Source organism: Oncorhynchus mykiss, chromosome 30 (assembly GCF_057628025.1).
Source record: "Oncorhynchus mykiss isolate SJ-2025 chromosome 30, ASM5762802v1, whole genome shotgun sequence".
NCBI lineage: Eukaryota > Metazoa > Chordata > Actinopteri > Salmoniformes > Salmonidae > Oncorhynchus > Oncorhynchus mykiss.
The window spans coordinates 25611957-25628373 of record NC_143051.1 but is presented as its reverse complement, the minus strand read 5'-3'; the positions used below and the strand labels follow the sequence as shown (position 1 = coordinate 25628373).

Below are 16417 nucleotides of genomic sequence, written 5' to 3'. Positions count from 1 at the left end.
CATCATCATGGATGTATTAAATGCCAATAGAAGAAAAGCTCAAACTAAATGGGCACATCACGTCATTTCAGCGTGGACGTTTTGTTAAAATTTGGTGGAGACATTGATAAAATGAGATTTTAGCCTTTATTCACCCACTCAAAAAGACAGCCAGAAGTTTGGTGAATTCCCAATGTATCACTATGCTTTCAACCATCTAAAAGCACAACACAAATGTTTGGTTTACTTGACATATGAATGTGTTAACAATAGGACTAAATCAAATCAAACTTTATTTAAAGTGCATATTAATTATTCATTTGTAGACAAACTGGTATTATAGCCAGACTAAGTCAGTGGCACAGATGGAACTGTCCAAACAGAATATACAACTCCATCAAATGTTGATATTTGGTTGCGCTGACAACCAAACAAAACTCAATATCCAGTTTGTCTACAAATTAATAATTTATTTGTTAGATTCATGTCTCCATTTCAACCATTTCAAAATCTAAGTTAAAGAATAGGACTAAATCAAATCAAACTTTAAGTCCACTTTAAATAAAGTTTGATTTATTTGAGACCTATTCTTTAACAATATTGAATTGTCTTTGGTTTGGCTATTGCGTTGGGCCGAACAAAGGCATTTACCAGTGACTATCTGTATTCCTCCGCTAGTGCCTTATTGCTTAAAAGTAAACACTCCTTTATTAAGCCTCGGAAACATCAACCATAACAGCATGAGACGGCATAAGGGAGAGAAACACTGGAAAAACACTAAAACAAAGGAGGTGACAACCAGGGGCATCTGATTATAACACAGGAAGATAAACAGAAGGAGAAAGAGGAGTGAGGAGAAAGTAAAACAGTTTCTCTGTAGAATTACTGTTTGTACTGTAGAGCGTATTGCCATTCTACCTCGACTACCAATAACCCTCTTGATATGCTATGTCCAAATCAATTACAGTACAGAGCAACCCACTACAGACAGTGCAGACTGCCCAGTCAAAAGGCATTATATGTCCTCTATAAACCAGCAGACAGCATTGACAGGGTTACATAAGCTTTGAGCAAAGACCATAGAGATACAATATAATCCATTCAACACTGAGCTAAAACTGATAGGGCATATACTGCAGAGGAAGTGCAATTCTGTCAAAGACAGTCAGCCTACCTGTCTAGTCTTTCGAGCCGTAAAGAACCAATCTGGTAATAATAAACAACACTTGATAATACCAGGTAAATACAGGACACTGACTGTAACAGGAGAGGACCGAGAGAGAGAGCTGGAAGAATAGGACCAGCAGTGTTCCAGGCATTGCTTCTGTACTGTGAGGTGTTCAGATGCAGGCAGCCAGGTTACTTAACTTGTGTTGAGAGTGAACGCTGTGTACTAGGCTAGTATAAATCATCACACTGAGAAACAGGCAGGTCACATCACCTTGGCCCTCACGGTGTTCCAGTCAAAGCTCTCCATCAGAGAGAGAGAGAGAGAGAGAGAGCGAGAGCGAGAGCGAGAGAGAGAGAGAATAGCTCCTGACGTGTTATACCCTTCTGGTTGTTAAGAGTGAGATTAACAAGATTAAATTAGCCAAAAAAATGTATGGTAATCAAATCATACAGCTGAAGATCAACACAGGAGGAAAAGATTTACAGAGTGATTTAAAATACTAATCTTAATTGTGCTAGCTAGCCAAATGAAAATTTGTCAGCTAGTTTACCATCTAGCTCCACCTGTTTACTGGTGGTAACCATAGCAACATGGCCACTGAAACAGCAGCGCTAGCAGCACCAGCAGCGCTAGCAGCGCCAGCAGCGCTAGCAGCCCCAGCAGCGCCAGCAGCGCCAGCAGCACCAGCAGCGCTAGCAGCACCAGCAGCGCTAGCAGCACCAGCAGCAGCGCTAGCAGCAGCGCTAGCAGCACCAGCGGCAGCAGCGCTAGCAGCACCAGCAGCAGCAGCGCTAGCAGCACCAGCAGCAGCAGCGCTAGCAGCACCAGTGGCAGCAGCGACAGAAAGACTTCCCCCCCTTTTTTTGAATTTCCAGCAGAAATCAAATTGACTGCTCAAACAACAGGTTTGTAATGGTAAACATGTACCAGAACTGCACTGTCATGGTCAAGGGCAGTGAGGCTGCACTCAGCTCTTTTGTGCAGGACTTCCCCACCCTAAGGAAGATAGAGGAAACAAAAAAAGACAAGGACAGCACCCTGACCTCTCCCCTCACTTCAGGCACTCCAACTGCAGGAGCCCAGGCCCAGACCCACACAACAGGTATATTCTCCCCCTGCCTGCCTACGACCACCAGAGCCAAGACCACACTACAATCAGCCTGCTGAGAGACGGGCTGGCTCTGATAGAGGTATGGGTTACTGAGCTAAAGGAGCAGGCCCCCATCATCACAACCTCCCAGCCCAGACACAGAGCTTCTACAGGACCAGATCAACCAGTGCAGGACCCAGCTGAAGAACTCTGTTCAGGAGCTGAGAGAGAGCCTTACCACAGCGCTTGAGGAGGTAAAGGCCACCATGAGGAGAGAGCTAGTGCAGGTTAAGGAGGAGATGGCAAAAGAGTTGTCTGTCATCAAAAGGGTGCTGCAGCACAGAGCGCAGAGTGTAGAGACTCCTAGAGAGAAGCTGCAGCCCTTTCACCACCCCTAAAACCCCCACTGACCCACCTTTACCCACAACTCCCCAGTCAACAAGGAGGTTCACATGGGGACACCTACAATAGAGAGAAGCTCTCTGGCCCCCCCTGACACACCCCCACACACCCCTCCTTGTACATAGGCCATGTGTACTCCAGCCCCAGACCATAAACCCACTACTCTGGTAAAACCCACTGAGGTAGCCATCCTCATTGTCTCAAATGGGAAATTCATCCAAGAGGATAAACTCTTCCCCCACCACAAGGTGTCCAAAATATGGCGCCCAAAAACGCAGGATGCCTGACTTTGGCACATAAGGCCAAATTATTATTCACAACGGCACCAACAACCTGCGAGAGGAGCATGAGAGAGTAGGCAGCCTGGTCAACAGAGTAGCAGAGAGGGCCTCTGAGCGGTTCCCCAACTCCCACATCACCATCTCCACTCTGCTGCCCCACAAATACTTTCATCCCGTACCATTCAGAAAGTCAACGCTGACATCACCAGAAGGTGTGACCTACTCCCGAATGTGCACATAGCTCACCACCCAACAATCACCCCAGAGCATCTGCATGACCACTCCCACCTGAGGAAGCAGACAGTAGGGATGTTTGCCAAGTCTCTAAAGGACGTGGCACTTGGTAGACAAACACCCCATGCTGTACTGGACAGAGGACCACCCAGAGACCCCTACCAGAATACTGCACCACCAAGGAGCCCCAGGCCCCCTCAACACCCCACCGGGCCCAGAGCACCACACAGACCCCACCCACCCCCAGAACGTCACCACTTCCATCGGTTTAGCCAGACTGGACCGAGCCCAGTCTACTGCCCCGCACCAGACAACCACCTCTACCAGTCCAGAGAGGAAGCCCCCCAGCCCAGACCTGGCCCCACTCCACAGGGCCAACTGCAGGACCAGCGCAGCTACGTGGAGGTCCTCAGAGGACAGGAGAACCCTGTAGGATTGAGTGAGATTAAACAGCTACTCCAATATATCTGCACTAAACCGCACATACACACAGACGCACGCACATACACACACACCTATTGCACTAAAAGTTGACTTGTTCAACGAATAGGAATATAACAGAAAAAATGTTTGTTGTTATCCTGTTTATGTCACTCGTAACAACTTAATAGTTAGTAGTAACTGTATTTCTGACTGTGCTATTCTTTCTTTTTGTAACATGAAATCGTTAACAGTTAGCATATGGAACATTCAGGGCCTAAACTCATCAACCTTTGGACTGAAGAGTTTTACACTGGAGTTCAACAAAAATCTTAAAGATGTTGACGTCGTCATTCTGCAGGAGACATGGTGTAAGGCAGATATTGTCACTCACTGTCCCACAGGCTACAGAGAGGTTATTGTGCCATCACAGAAACACAGCTCTGTCAATAGAGGCAGAGACTCTGGAGGATTGCTCATTTGGTACAAATCCGAATAACAAAATATAATTGATCCCCTCAACATTGGTAAATATCACAGTTGGTTAAAACTGAAAAAAATACTTGTACTGACTGAAAAAGATGTGTTCCTTTGCAATATATGGGGAGGCAGGTAGCCTAGTGGTTAGAGCGTTGGACTAGTAACTGAAAGGCTGCAAGATCGAATACCTGAGCTGACAAGGTAAAAATCTGTCGTTCTGCCCCTGAACAAAGGCAGTTAACCCACTGTTCCTAGGCCTTCATTGAAAATAAGAATATGTATCCCCCCTCAGAATCTCCATATTACTCAAAGGAGATCTTCCCCACCCTTGAGGAAGAGACGTGTTAATTCCAGGCCCAGGGAAATGTGCTCATCTGTGGGGACACAAATGCACGCACAGGAACACTACCTGATGTAACAACCACACAAGGGGACAGCTTTATTACAGGCCATACTGCTTCTAACTGTCTTCATCTCCCCCATAGAAACAACAGTGAGAGCACCGTCAACAAAAACGGAAGGGATCTATTACAGCTCTGTCGAAGCCTGGGTCTGTACTTTGTCAATGGTAGGTTATCGGGGGACTCTTTACAAGATTCACCTATTGCTCACCTCTTGGCCACAGTACAGTAGACTATATGATCACATACATTGACCATCAAGCCGCTAACACCTCTGTCTGATCACTGCCAAATTACGTTGTTCCTCAAAAGAACAGACAAGGAAACAACCACACATTCACAGCCCCAGCTGTACAACATCATAAATTCATGCAGATGGGCCCAAAACAACACAGAAGAATACCAGAAAGCATCCAGTAACCAAAATATCCAGACACTCTTAGATAACTTTCTGGATACCACATTCACTCACAGTAAAGAAGGCATCAATCTAGCAGTACAAAACATCAACTATATATTCAGGCAAACGACAAAAGAAGCACAACTGAAATTGTTTTTTTTTTTAAACCAAGAAGACCACAGATGACAACTGGTTTGATGCAGATTGTAAAATTTGAAGGAAAAAACTTAGAACACTATCCAACCAAAAGCACAGAGACCCAAATAATGGTCAATTACACCTTCATTACTGTGTGCCTTTAAAACTCTATAAACGTAACACTCAAATTTTTAAAAAAAGCACAGTACAACAGCAAGCAGCTGACACTAATTGAGGAGTCCATAAACACAAACAACCTATGGCAAAATTGGGGAAAAAAGAAAGAATCTAAACAAGAGGAATTAGCCATACAAAATGGTGACATATGGTCAACCCATTTTAAAACACTCAACAACACCGTTCAAATTGATGCAGAACAATGCCAAATTCATAAGAAGTTGAATGGATTAGAAAAAGCTATACATGACAACGAAAATCCATTGGACTCCCCAATTACTGACCAGGAGCTCTATAAGAAACTTCAGGCCCTCAAATTTAAATAAGCATGCACAACTGATGGCATCCTAAATGAGATGCTCAAACTCACTAGTGCAAAATGTCAATTGACTATATTAAAACTTTAATTTGATCCTGAGTGTAGGTTATTTCCCTGACATCTGGAAACAAGGACTGATTAAACCCAATCTTTAAGAACGGAGACATATTTGACCCTAACAATTACAGAGGCATTTGTGTGAACAGTAACCTGGGGAAAGTTTTCTGTACTATTATAAATGTATAAATGAAAGAGTTCTAAACTTCCTTAATAAGCACAATGTCTTGAGTAAAAGCCAAATTGGATTTATACCAAAACATCGCACGACCGATCATTTTAACATCCTACACACCCTGGTAGATAAACGTGTCCACCAAAATAATACCAAATGTACACTTGCTTTATCGACATCCAAATAGCATTTGATTCAATTTCGCATACAGAACTGTTCTACAAAGTTATTGAATGTGGTGTAGGACAGGTATTCCCAAACTGGGGTATGCGCAATGCCTTCGGGGTATGCCAAATAATGTAATAATTCACATTTTTTCTTCACATTTTCAAACAGTCCATTTTTATTTTCTAACAGGGCTATACATTTGGCTGAGGTTTTAATCTCGCCTGAGTAACCTCGTTTCACTGCCAAAAATAAAATTAAACCATCTAGTGTTTATCGAAATAACAACACAATGTCAAATACAGGTAGCCTAGTCAAATAATTAACATCCAATCACATTAACTGTTACCTTCCCACGGGAATTCCAATTTGTAGCTAAATGTAGCTTCTGCTCATTCCGTTTGCTCGAAAATTGATAAATGGTTAAAAGAAGTAAGGCTCGCGTCCATAAAGACATATACCAGCTCTACTGATAGTACTGCTACTACCAGCAGTACTACACCTGCACCTGTCAATGACACAAGTTGTTCTGCTTCCACGAGCACATCCAATGCTAGCATCAGTAATTATACAGTTGTTGTTAGCCCAGCAAGAATGGACACTGAGAGTTGTGAAACTGATGCTGCCGAAGAGCTACTGCCCCCTTACCCGGGAAAGCACCGAACAGACAGGGACGTTGGACCATCGATGAGGCGCAAATACAGTGCCTTGCGAAGGTATTCGGCCCCCTTGAACTTTGCGACCTTTTGCCACATTTCAGGCTTCAAACATAAAGATATAAAACTGTATTTTTTTGTGAAGAATCAACAACAAGTGGGACACAATCATGAAGTGGAACAACATTTATTGTATATTTCAAACTTTTTTAACAAATCAAAAACTGAAAAATTGGGCGTGCAAAATTATTCAGCCCCCTTAAGTTAATACTTTGTAGCGCCACCTTCTGCTGCGATTACAGCTGTAAGTCGCTTGGGGTATGTCTCTATCAGTTTTGCACATCGAGAGACTGAATTTTTTTCCCATTCCTCCTTGCAAAACAGCTCGAGCTCAGTGAGGTTGGATGGAGAGCATTTGTGAACAGCAGTTTTCAGTTCTTTCCACAGATTCTCGATTGGATTCAGGTCTGGACTTTGACTTGGCCATTCTAAAACCTGGATATGTTTATTTTTGAACCATTCCATTGTAGATTTTGCTTTATGTTTTGGATCATTGTCTTGTTGGACAAATCTCCGTCCCAGTCTCAGGTCTTTTGCAGACTCCATCAGATTTTCTTCCAGAATGGTCCTGTATTTGGCTCCATCCATCTTCCCATCAATTTTAACCATCTTCCCTGTCCCTGCTGAAGAAAAGCACAGTGCTCCTTGGGATGTTTAAAGCTTGGGAAATATTTTTGTATCCAAATCCGGCTTTAAACTTCTTCACAACAGTATCTCGGACCTGCCTGGTGTGTTCCTTGTTCTTCATGATGCTCTCTGCGCTTTTGACGGACCTCTGAGACTATCACAGTGCAGGTGCATTTATACGGAGACTTGATTACACACAGGTGGATTGTATTTATCATCATTAGTCATTTAGGTCAACATTGGATCGTTCAGAGATCCTCACTGAACTTTTGGAGAGAGTTTGCTGCACTGAAAGTAAAGGGGCTGAATCATTTTGCACGCCCAATTTTTCAGTTTTTGATTTGTTAAAAAAGTTTGAAATATCCAATAAATGTTGTTCCACTTCATGATTGTGTCCCACTTGTTGTTGATTCTTCACAAAAAATACAGTTTTATATCTTTATGTTTGAAGCCTGAAATGTGGCAAAAGGTCGCAAAGTTCAAGGGGGCCGAATACTTTCGCAAGGCACTGTATGATGAGAACAACATTGATTTGGGGTTCACTTATATTGGGAGTAGTGCCTTTCCTCAGTCACATGCCAATTTGAAATTTAAGCCACAGGAGTTTTTTGAGCAAGAATTAAGACGACTTTCGAGTAGTAAGACATGTAAAAAAGCAACAGATACCATTAATAAGAAGGGGCTAGAAGCATCTTATGTGGTGAGCTACCAAGTGGCTAGGACAGGAAAGCCCCATACTATTGTGGAGGACTTAATTCTTCCTGCTGCCGCAGATATGGCTGGGACAATGCTGGGGGAAAAGGCCCAAAAAAAATACACAAACAATGCCATCATCAAACAACACTGTTTCACGACGCATCAGTGACATGGCAGGAGATGTTTTGAACCAATTACTGCTTCGTGTACAAACCAGTGAATTATATGCATTACAGCTGGATGAGTCCACAGACGTGGCGGGCCCGGCACCGCTCCTGGTATATGTTCTTTACATTTATGGGGAGTCAATTAAGAAAGACATCCTCTTCTGCAAACCACTGGAAACCAGGACAACAGGAGAGGATATTTTTTAAGTACTGGAAAGCTTTTGTCATGTATTGTCATGTTGTGTCCTGTTCCTGTTCTTTCTCTTCACCCTGTCTCCCTCTGCTGGTCGTATTAGGTTACCTTTTCTTCCCCTCTGATTAGGCCTCTATATCTCTCTCTGTTTCTGCTTCTGTCTTTGTCGGATTCTCGTTTGTGTTACTCATGCCTGAACCAGACTATCGTCGTGTTTGCTGCAACCTTGTCCTGTCCTGTCGGAATCTGCCTGTTCATCTAACCTTGTCCTGTCCTGTCGGAATCTGCCTGTCCATCTGAGCCTACGTGTGTTTCGTCATTAAAGAAACTCTGTTTTGTTAATTCGCTTTTGGGTCCTCATTCACGCACCTGACAGAAGAATCCGACCAAGAATGGACCCAGCGACTTCGGATCCTCTCCACTCAGCCGTCGAGATCCAGGGAGCGATGCTAGGCAGACACGAGCAGGAATTGTCTGCTGCTCGACATGCCGTTGAGACCCTGGCCACCCAAGTCTCCAACCTCACAGAACAGGTTCACCATCTCCGCCTCGATCCACCGGCCACTTCCAGGGCTTTCGAATCTCCGGAGCCCAGAATCAATAACCCGCCGTGTTACTCTGGGGAGCCCACTGAATGCCGCTCGTTCCTCACCCAGTGTGATATTGTGTTTTCTCTCCAGCCCAACACTTACTCCAGGAGCACTGCTCGTATCGCCTACGTCATATCTCTCCTTACTGGACGGGCTCGTGAGTGGGGCACGGCAATCTGGGAGGCAAGGGCTGAGTGTACTAACCAGTATCAGGACTTTAAGGAGGAGATGATACGGGTTTTTGATCGATCTGTTTTTGGGGAGCAGGCTTCCAGGGTCCTGTCTTCCCTATGTCAAGGTAATCGATCCATAACAGACTACTCTATTGAGTTTCGCACTCTTGCTGCCTGCAGTGGCTGGAACGAGCCGGCTTTGCTCGCTCGTTTTCTGGAGGGTCTCCGCGCAGAGGTAAAGGATGAGATTCTCTCCCGGGAGGTTCCTTCCAGCGTGGATTCCTTGATTGAACTCGCTATTCGCATTGAGCGACGGGTTGATCTTCGTCACCGAGCTCGTGGAAAGGAGCTCGCGTTCTCCGTTGCCCCCCTCTCCGCATCACTACCATCTTCCTCTGCCGGCTCGGGTGCTGAGCCTATGCAGCTGGGAGGTATCCGCATCTCGACTAAAGAGAGGGAACGGAGAATCACCAACCGCCTCTGCCTCTATTGCGGTTCTGCTGGTCATTTTGTCACTTCATGTCCAGTAAAAGCCAGAGCTCATCAGTAAGCGGAGGGCTACTGGTGAGCGCTACTACTCCTGTCTCTCCTTCAAGATCCTGCACTACCTTGTCGGTCCATCTACGCTGGACCGGTTCGTCAGCTTCCTGCAGTGCCTTGATAGACTCTGGGGCGGAGGGCTGTTTTATGGACGAGACCTGGGCTCGGGAACATGACATTCCTCTCAGACAGTTAAGGGACCCCACGGCCTTGTTCGCCTTGGATGGTAGTCCTCTCCCCAGGATTCAGCGTGAGACGCTACCTTTAACCCTCACTGTCTCTGGTAATCATAGCGAAACCATTTCTTTTTTAATTTTTCGTTCACCTTTTACACCTGTTGTTTTGGGCCATCCCTGGCTAGTTTGTCATAATCCTTCTATTAATTGGTCTAGTAATTCTATCCTCTCCTGGAACGTCTCTTGTCATGTGAAATGTTTAATGTCTGCTATCCCTCCTGTTTCCTCTGTCTCTTCTTCACAGGAGGAGCCTGGTGATTTGACAGGGGTGCCGGAGGAATATCACGATCTGCGCACGGTGTTCAGTCGGTCCAGGGCCACCTCTCTTCCTCCACACCGGTCGTATGATTGTAGTATTGATCTCCTTCCGGGAACCACTCCCCCCCGGGGTAGACTATACTCTCTGTCGGCTCCCGAACGTAAGGCTCTCGAAGATTATTTGTCTGTAGCTCTTGCCGCCGGTACCATAGTCCCCTCCTCCTCTCCCGCCGGAGCGGGGGTTTTTTTTGTTAAGAAGAAGGACGGGTCCCTGCGCCCCTGCATAGATTATCGAGGGCTGAATGACATAACAGTGAAGAATCGTTATCCGCTTCCTCTTATGTCTTCAGCCTTCGAGATCCTGCAGGGAGCCAGGTTTTTCACTAAGTTGGACCTTCGTAACGCTTACCATCTCGTGCGCATCAGGGAGGGGGACGAGTGGAAGACGGCGTTTAACACTCCGTTAGGGCACTTTGAATACCGGGTTCTTCCTTTCGGCCTCGCTAACGCTCCAGCTGTCTTTCAGGCATTAGTCAATGATGTCCTGAGAGACATGCTGAACATCTTTGTTTTCGTTTACCTTGACGATATCCTGATTTTTTCACCGTCACTCCAGATTCATGTTCAGCACGTTCGACGTGTCCTCCAGCGCCTTTTAGAGAATTGTCTTTTTGTGAAGGCTGAGAAGTGCACTTTTCATGCCTCCTCCGTCACATTTCTCGGTTCTGTTATTTCCGCTGAAGGCATTAAGATGGATCCCGCTAAGGTCCAAGCTGTCATTGATTGGCCCGTCCCTAAGTCACGCGTCGAGCTGCAGCGCTTTCTCGGCTTCGCGAACTTCTATCGTCGTTTCATCCGTAATTTCGGTCAGGTGGCAGCTCCTCTCACAGCCCTTACTTCTGTCAAGACGTGCTTTAAGTGGTCCGTTTCCGCCCAGGGAGCTTTTGATCTCCTCAAGAATCGTTTTACATCCGCACCTATCCTTGTTACACCTGACGTCTCTAGACAGTTCGTTGTCGAGGTTGACGCGTCAGAGGTGGGCGTGGGAGCCATTCTTTCTCAGCGCTCCCTCTCTGACGACAAGGTCCACCCTTGCGCGTATTTTTCTCATCGCCTGTCGCCGTCGGAACGTAACTATGATGTGGGAAACCGCGAACTGCTCGCCATCCGCTTAGCCCTAGGCGAATGGCGACAGTGGTTGGAGGGGCGACCGTTCCTTTTGTCGTTTGGACTGACCATAGGAACCTTGAGTACATCCGTTCTGCCAAACGACTTAATGCGCGTCAGGCGCGCTGGGCGCTGTTTTTCGCTCGTTTCGAGTTCGTGATTTCTTATCGTCCGGGCTCTAAGAACACCAAGCCTGATGCTTTATCTCGTCTCTTCAGTTCTTCAGTAGCCTCCACTGACCCCGAGGGGATTCTCCCTGAGGGGCGTGTTGTCGGGTTGACTGTCTGGGGAATTGAGAGGCAGGTAAAGCAAGCACTCACTCACACTCCGTCGCCGCGCGCTTGTCCTAGGAACCTTCTTTTCGTTCCCGTTCCTACTCGTCTGGCCGTTCTTCAGTGGGCTCACTCTGCCAAGTTAGCCGGCCACCCTGGTGTTCGGGGTACGCTTGCTTCCATTCGCCAGCGTTTTTGGTGGCCCACCCGGGAGCATGACACGCGTCGTTTCGTGGCTGCTTGTTCGGTCTGCGCGCAGACTAAGTCCGGTAACTCTCCTCCTGCCGGCCGTCTCAGGCCGCTTCCCATTCCCTCTCGACCGTGGTCTCACATCGCCTTAGATTTTGTCACCGGACTGCCTTCGTCAGCGGGGAAGACTGTTATTCTTACGGTTGTCGATAGGTTCTCTAAGGCGGCTCATTTTATTCCCCTTGCTAAGCTTCCTTCTGCTAAAGAGACGGCACAAATCATCATCGAGAATGTTTTCAGAATTCATGGCCTTCCGTCAGACGTCGTTTCGGACAGAGGTCCGCAATTCACGTCTCAATTTTGGAGGGAGTTTTGCCGTTTGATTGGGGCTTCCGTCAGTCTCTCTTCCGGCTTTCACCCCCAGTCTAACGGTCAAGCAGAACGGGCCAATCAGACTATTGGTCGCATCTTACGCAGTCTTTCTTTTCGCAACCCTGTGTCTTGGTCAGAACAGCTCCCCTGGGCAGAATACGCCCACAACACGCTTCCTTCGTCTGCGACCGGGCTATCTCCTTTTCAGAGTAGCCTCGGGTACCAGCCTCCGCTGTTCTCATCTCAGTTCGCCGAGTCCAGCGTCCCCTCCGCTCAGGCTTTTGTCCAACGTTGCGAGCGCACCTGGAAGAGGGTCAGGTCTGCACTTTGCCGTTATAGGGCGCAGACTGTGAGAGCTGCTAATAAGCGTAGAACTAAGAGTCCTAGATATTGTCGCGGTCAGAGAGTTTGGCTCTCCACTCAGAACCTTCCCCTTAACCTTTCTGATCTCCCCATCCCGGATCCGGGTTCGTGAATACAGACTCAAGCTCATTACCATAACGCAACGTTAACTATTCATGAAAATCGCAAATGAAATGAAATAAATATGCTAGCTCTCAAGCTTAGCCTTTTGTTAACAACACTGTCATCTCAGATTTTCAAAATATGCTTCTCAACCATTGCAAAACAATCATTTGTGTAACAGTATTGATGGCTAACGTAGCATTTAGCATTAGCATTCAGCTGGCAACATTTACACAAAAAAACAGAAAAGCATTCAAAAAAATAATTTACCTTTGAAGAACTTCAGATGTTTTCATTGAGGAGACTCTCAGATAGCAAATGTTCAGTTTTTCCTGAAAGATTATTTGTTTAGGACAAATCGCTCCGTTTTCTGCGTCACGTTTAGCTATGAAAAAACCCCTGTATCCAGGATTGTGTAAATCTATCAGCAAGCTCATTAGCATAACACAACGTTAACTATTTATGAAAATCGCAAATGAAATGAAATAAATATGCCATCTCTCAAGCTTAGCCTTTTGTAAACAACACTGTCATCTCAGATTTTCAAAATATGCTTCTCAACCATAGGAAAACAATCATTTGTGTAAAAGTAGCTAGCTAGAGTTAGCATTTCGCGTTAGCATTTAGCGTTAGCATTAGCGTTAGCATCCAGCACGCAACATTAACAAAAACATAAAAGCCTTCAAATAAAATAATTTACCTTTGAAGAACTTCTGATGTTTTCAATGAGGATACTCTCAGTTAGATAGCAGATGCTCAGTTTTTCCAAAAAGATTCCTTGTGTATTAGAAATAGCTCCGTTTTATACATCACATTTGGCTACCAAAAAAAATCCATAAATTCAGTCCTCAAAACGCAAACTTTTTTCCAAATTAACTCCATAATATCGACTGAAAACATGGCAAACGTTGTTTAGAATCAATCCTCAAGGTGTTTTTCACATATCTCTTCATTGATACATCGTTCTTGGAAACATGCTTTCTCTCCTGAATCCCAGGAGAAAATGCCTGCACCTGAAGATTACGCACAAATTTAGACAAAGGACACCGGGCGGACCTCTGGAAAATGTAGTCTCTTATGGCCAATCTTCCAATGATATGCCTACAAATACGTCACAATGCTGCTAAGACCTTGGGCGAACGACAGAAAGTGTAGGCTCATTCCTTGCGCAATCACAGCCATATAAGGAGAGAATGGAAAACAGAGCTTCAGAAATTCTGCTAATTCCTGGGTGATGCATCATCTTGGTTTCGCCTGTAGAATGAGTTCTGGGGCACTTACAGACAAAATCTTTGCAGATTCTGAAACTTCAGAGTGTTCTTTCCAAAACTGTCAAGAATATGCATAGTCGAGCATCTTTTCGTGACAAAATATCGCGCTTAAAACGGGAACGTTTTTTATCCAAAAATGAAATAGCGCCCCTAGAGCTCTAACTGGTTAGTTAAGACAGCTTCTCGCAAGTTGACCCCGCGGTTCATTGGTCCGTTCCGTATTTCTCAGATCATTAATCCTGTCGCAGTGCGACTTCTTCTTCCGCGATATCTTCGTCGCGTCCACCCGGTCTTCCATGTCTCCTGTGTTAAGCCCGTTCTTCGCGCCCCCGCTTGTCTCCCCCCCCCCCCCCATCCTTGTCGAGGGCGCACCTATCTACAGGGTCCGTAAGATTTTGGACATGCATCCTCGGGGCCGTGGTCACCAGTACCTAGTGGATTGGGAGGGGTACGGTCCTGAGGAAAGGAGTTGGGTTCCCTCTCGGGACGTGCTGGACCGTTCGCTGATCGATGATTTCCTCCGTTGCCGCCAGGTTTCCTCCTCGAGTGCGCCAGGAGGCGCTCGGTGAGTGGGGGGGTACTGTCATGTATTGTCATGTTGTGTCCTGTTCCTGTTCTTTCTCTTCACCCTGTCTCCCTCTGCTGGTCGTATTAGGTTACCTTTTCTTCCCCTCTTTCCCCCAGCTGTTCCTTGTCTTCTCTAACTACCTCGTTCACCCCTTTTCCCACCTGTTCCCTTTTTCCCTCTGATTAGGCCTCTATATCTCTCTCTGTTTCTGCTTCTGTCTTTGTCGGATTCTCGTTTGTGTTACTCATGCCTGAAACAGACTATCGTCGTGTTTGCTGCAACCTTGTCCTGTCCTGTCGGAATCTGCCTGTTCATCTAACCTTGTCCTGTCCTGTCGGAATCTGCCTGTCCATCTGAGCCTACGTGTGTTTCGTCATTAAAGAAACTCTGTTTTGTTAATTCGCTTTTGGGTCCTCATTCACGCACCTGACAGCTTTGTGACATCAAATGGACTTTGGTGGTCTAGATGTGCTGGTATCTGTATTGATGGCACAAAAGCCATGACAGGGAGACATAGTGGAATGGTAACGCGCGTGCAAGCAGTTGCTCGATGCCACTTGGGTACACTGCCGCATCCACCGAGAGGTTCTTGCTGCCAAGGGAATGCGTGACAGATTGAAAGACGTTTTGGACACTACAGTGAAAATGGTTAACTTTATTAAAGCAAGACCACTGAACTCTCATGTATTTTCTGCACTATGAAATGACGTGGGCAACGACCATGCATACATACAGAAGTGTGCTGGTTATCAAGGGGCAAAGTATTGACACATTTTCTTTTATTGAGAGCTTAAAGTTTTCTTTACTGAAGTTTTCACTTGTCTGACCGTGTGCATGATGACGAGTTTCTCACACGACTGGCATATCTGGGGGATGTTTTTTCTCGCCTGAATGATCTGAATCTAGGATTACAGGGATTCTCCGCAACTATATTCAATGTGCAGGACAAAATTGAGGCTATGATTAATTAAGAAGTTGGAACTCTTCTCTGCATTAACAAGGACAACACACAGGTCTTTCCATCATTGTATGATTTATTTGTGTGCAAATGAACTCAAGCTTACGGACAATGTCAAATGTGATATAGCTAAGCACCTGAGTGAGTTGGATGTGCACAATTACACAGGCACTTTCCCAAATAGATGACACAAACTACTGGATTCGTTATCCCTTTCATGACCTGCCTCCAGTCCACTTACCGATATATTAACAAGAGAGCCTCATCGAAATTGCAACAAGCGGTTCGGTGAATATGTAATCTAATCAGAAGCCACTGCCAGATTTCTGGATTGGGCTGCACTCAGAGTATCCTGCCTTGGCAAATCACGTTGTTAAGACACTGATGCCCTTTGCAACCACATACCTATGTGAGAGTGGATTCTCGGCCCTCACTGGCATGAAAACTAAATACAGGTACAGACTGTGGGTAGAAAAATTATTTAATACTGAGACTCTCTCCAATACAAGCCATCATTGCAGAGTTATGTGCATCCTTTCAAGCACACCCTTCTTATTAACCTGTGGTGAGTTATTCACAATTTTCGATGAACAAATAAGGTTTTATATTTAAGATGGTTAAAGAGCAAAATTATTGATTATTATTTTATTATTATTTGTACCCTAGTCCTATAAGAGTTATTTGTCACTTCCCACGAGCTTGGGTTGTGACAAACTCACACTCATTCTTATGTGTAATAAATGTATCGTATAGTGTGTGTGGCAGTCTTACAATGATTTCCAAAAACAACATTTGAGAGGGTATGCAGCTGGAGGTTGAATGGTACGGGACTATAAAAAGTTTGGGAACCACTGGTGTAGGAAGTAAAACATGACATAAAATCAAAATTAAATCGATTTGTGCAGCATCAAAATTGTCAAGAAAATAAGAGAATTCTTTAACCAGGGGCGGGGCCTTCGCCAGGGTTGCAATCTGAGCCCTGCACTCTTCAATATTTACATCGAATTGGCCACTATTCTAGAAAAATCCTCAGCCCCTGGTGTTAGTCTCTACAATTCAGAGGTTAAATT

General features: G+C 45.4%; 1 long non-coding RNA gene across 5 annotated transcripts in view; it reads right to left on the bottom strand.

The window, feature by feature from the left end:
* The window catches only part of LOC149970243 (uncharacterized), a 157002-nt gene extending 143179 nt beyond the window's left edge, over positions 1-13823 (bottom strand). The window contains exons 1-2 of one of the 5 annotated variants that reach the window (XR_016493579.1): positions 13251-13823; positions 12821-12882 (exon numbers count right to left, since the gene is read on the bottom strand). This is a non-coding gene — a long non-coding RNA (uncharacterized LOC149970243). The remainder of the gene's footprint in view (positions 1-12820; positions 12883-13250) is intronic. The other 4 variants (XR_016493578.1, XR_016493581.1, XR_016493580.1 and 1 more) reach the window with 4 other exon arrangements.
* Between the last annotated feature and the right edge of the window lie 2594 nt (positions 13824-16417).